Here is a 3,697-nt window from a genome sequence, read left to right as displayed (position 1 = left end):
TATTAAGAAATTGATACTTGTTATTATATTTTGCAGAAGAAGAGATCATCAATAGAAAGAACAAGGAAAGAGGATTCCAATAGGCATAAATTTTATGCAAAACGGAGTTAAATTGACCCAGAAATTGAAAAATGAAGAAAGAAGACTCAATTGGGTCAAACCCGAGTCAAATCAGATCAAAATTGGTCAAAAATCAACTGATTTGGTGATCTGGTTAGCCGTCTGGTCCACAGCAACAGGCGCATGGACCATGGACCCATCAGCGCACCATAAACCCCCTCCTAACAACCCTCTAAAACCTCTTAGTCCCACATCTAAAGTTTTGAAAACCTTATAACCCTCAAATGCCTATAAAAAGCCCCAAAGGCCCTTGTTTTATGTATTCTTCCTTCCGATCAAGCTTGTAACCCTAGATAGTGGGGTTTTTAGCTCTCTTCTTAAGCCTCAAGCTTTGAGATTTTTGTAATAATTATTTTTTTATATAAAATCTTATTTTTATGCAATTTTATTCTTTACATTATGCAATTTATTTTTCTTGCAATTAGGATAGTTTAATTTATGCAATTTAATTTTATGCAATTAGGTTAGTTTAAATTATGCAGTTTAAATTTATGCAATTAGGATAGTTTAATTTATGAAATTAGGATAGTTTATTTTTCTGCATTTAAATTTTGCAAGTAGATTTAGATCATGTCTAGCTAAGCATCCCTTCTAGGGTTTGCGATGAAGCTAGATCATGAGTAGGGATTTTACATAGGGTTCTTTCTTTTTCTTAGGGTTTCTTTTTCTTCCTCTTTTGTCCAAGAATTTTTGATGAACTACAGTTGGGTCAGAGTCCTTCATAGTTCATGCTTGATTCAGTGCATAGGAGGAGAAAATCCTAAGGGATCCTAGTTACTACTCCCCTGTAAAGAATCTTGATGGGTTATCGTTGGGCCTTAGTCCCTTCATAATCTATGCTTGGGAAAGACAAGAGGAGTAGTCGTTAGGATCAATAAGAAAAATTCTAGGTAGAATTCTCTAATCTAGATCTAGTGGATTCAAAAACCCTAGATCCTTAGTCTTATTGTCTTTAGCAAAAACTTTCGACTTTCGATTTTTGTTAAAGCTCACTTGAGCATAGATTTGAAAATCATTTTTAAACCAAGTCTCTGTGGGATCGACCCGTACTCACTGGTCGTGCTACTCTGCACACCGTGCGCTTGCGGTTTTATTTACAAATTTTAAGATTTGCACATCAAGTTTTTGGCGCCGTTGCCGGGGATTTGGCATTTTAAATTATTTTCAAATATTTGTTCTTCGTGCTTTATAACTCTCTTTCTTTTTCCTTTAGGTTTCTATATTTAGTTGGTGATTGCTGGAAAACTCAGGTACGCTTCTAATTTCTCTTTTATTATTTTTAGTTAATTACTTTTCTTTAGACCTAATCATTTAATTTACTTAATCATAAAAAAAATATATATATAAAATAAAACAAAAGACATTTCATAATCATGAAGTAAAATATCAAAATAAAAAAAAATTCTAAATTAAAATCTTTTACATTCTTGGTCATTTGTTTATTTGTATTTGCATTTTCATAATTAATCTAAGGGCATCAACCCATTAACAAGATAAGATGGGGATTTCATTACCCTTCCTTAGCCCAAAAACCATCTCCATCATATTTCATTACCTAGACCTTTAATCTTAAAATCAATTAGACGTCAACCTTAAGGAATTCGAGCTTAATAGGACAAGGAACCCTAAGAGTTCTACCAAGTTTGAGTTGTTTGATTAGTTGGTGTCTAGGCAAGTCCCTGAGGGTGGTTTGTTAAATTGATTCAGTTGCTGACCTGGCCAACTCATTTGGTGTCTAGAAAGGCAACGATGAGTGAACCTCCCACCTCTTATACTTACCTGGCTAACTAGTTGATCAATCTCCACTTGGAAGGCTTGAAGGGTCATCTTGGAACAGTTAGGAGCTGTCTAGATTTAGGTTAACCCTAGGATAGATTGAGTTTAATTTATTGATTCACTTGTTTGAAAAAAAAAAAATTTAAATTTAAATTAATTTGGTTACTTTTCTTTAGATTTAGGACTCCTTAGGATCTTCTCTTTAGAACTTTTTCTCTTTTCTTTCTTTTCCTTATACATAAAAATTTTATAAAAAAAAAAAAAATTATATAAACATCGAGAACCGTACACCTCGTGTGTGGAGAAGAGTGTCGGGTCGTCTAGTTAGAATTGAGTCAATTCCTGTTGTTCCAATGGCTGAACCAATCCAACCCATGACCCTTAAGGATTTGTGTTATCCAGTTGGCTCCATCCAACCATCTTGTATCAGGTTGCCACAACCCACAGCTAACAATTTTGAAATCAAACCTCAAATCATAAATATGCTTCCAAAATTCACAGGATTAGAGGATGCTTATATATTTATTAGAGAATTTGAGGAGGTATGTGCAACCATGAAACTGCAATTAACAGAGGATGAGGTCAAACTTAGATTAATCAACTTTGCCCTTAAGGACAATGCTAAGAAGTGGCTTTATAGTCTGCCAAACTATTCTGTCACTACCTGGGAGGGCTTTGTGAGAACATTTTTAAAAAAGTATTTTCCCCATCATAAAACAGCTAGGATTAGGAATGAAATAAATCAATTTTACCAACTAGCTGGTGAATCATTTTGGAAGTACTTTGATCGTTTCAAGAATCTTTTGACCCAATGCCCACACCATGGAATAGAAACTTGGAGACTATGCCAGATCATCTATGAGGGGTTAGATTCAAACTCAAGAACCATGCTAGAGTCCATGTGCCAAGGCCAATTTATGGACAAAGAAACTACTGAAGCTTGGCAATTCTTAGAAGACCTAGTCGAGAAAAATTTACAGTGGGAAACAACTAGGGAACCTGATAAAGCTACACCTTCAAGAGGAGGAATGCATCAAATTCAACCAACCCTAGCATCAGAGGCCAAGATTGCAACCTTAACACGTAGATTGGAAGCCTTAGAATTACAGAGACCAATCAATGTAAATCAAATATCTGCACCCATGTGTAAAGGGTGCAATGCACCAGACCATGTCTTAGAAGAATGTTCCTACTCGAATGAGTGTGCACAGGTGAATGCCACCTATCAAGGACCATTGAACAATCCTTATGCACCCACATATAACCCAGGTTGGAGGAATCACCTGAATTTCTCATGGTCCCAGAATCCTAATGTAGGCAATCCAAATTTCAATCAGCAAAATCTAAGGTCCAACCCAGTAATGAACAACCCGCCAGGCTTCCATGATAATGACAAGAAAATTATCTCTTTAGAGAAAAGCCTAGAAGCCATGATGAAGACACATACCAGCTTTATGCAAACCACGGGTCAACTCATAAATAATAACACCCAAGCTATAGCCCGTCTGGAAATGCAAGTAAGTCAGCTGGCTTCGACCATTAGTGAACGAGAACATGGTAGGTTACCTAGCCAACCTGAGCCAAATCCTAGGAACCAAAATGGTCCACGACCCCAACAAGGAAACTAAGTTAATGGTGTAAATGCCATTCATACCTTAAGATCAGGAAAACAAATAGACAATAAGGTAGTTGCACTTGATGATATAGATGACTCATCTGCCGAGTCACCTTCTAAAACTACTACCTTTCAACCTCAAGCACCAGAAACTGAAAATTCACCTAGTCCAGTACTTAAAAGTCC

General features: G+C 36.1%; 1 non-coding gene across 1 annotated transcript; it reads right to left on the bottom strand.

Moving 5' to 3' along the window:
- Positions 1-2,618: 2,618 nt before the first annotated feature.
- Positions 2,619-2,725, bottom strand: LOC140852276 (small nucleolar RNA R71). The gene has a single exon (XR_012135178.1). It is a non-coding gene; the product is annotated as a small nucleolar RNA R71 (small nucleolar RNA).
- Positions 2,726-3,697: the final 972 nt, after the last annotated feature.

The sequence above is a fragment of the Elaeis guineensis genome, chromosome 10 (genome assembly GCF_000442705.2).
Source record: "Elaeis guineensis isolate ETL-2024a chromosome 10, EG11, whole genome shotgun sequence".
Taxonomy (NCBI): domain Eukaryota; kingdom Viridiplantae; phylum Streptophyta; class Magnoliopsida; order Arecales; family Arecaceae; genus Elaeis; species Elaeis guineensis.
This window is presented reverse-complemented; position numbering and strand designations above follow the sequence as displayed.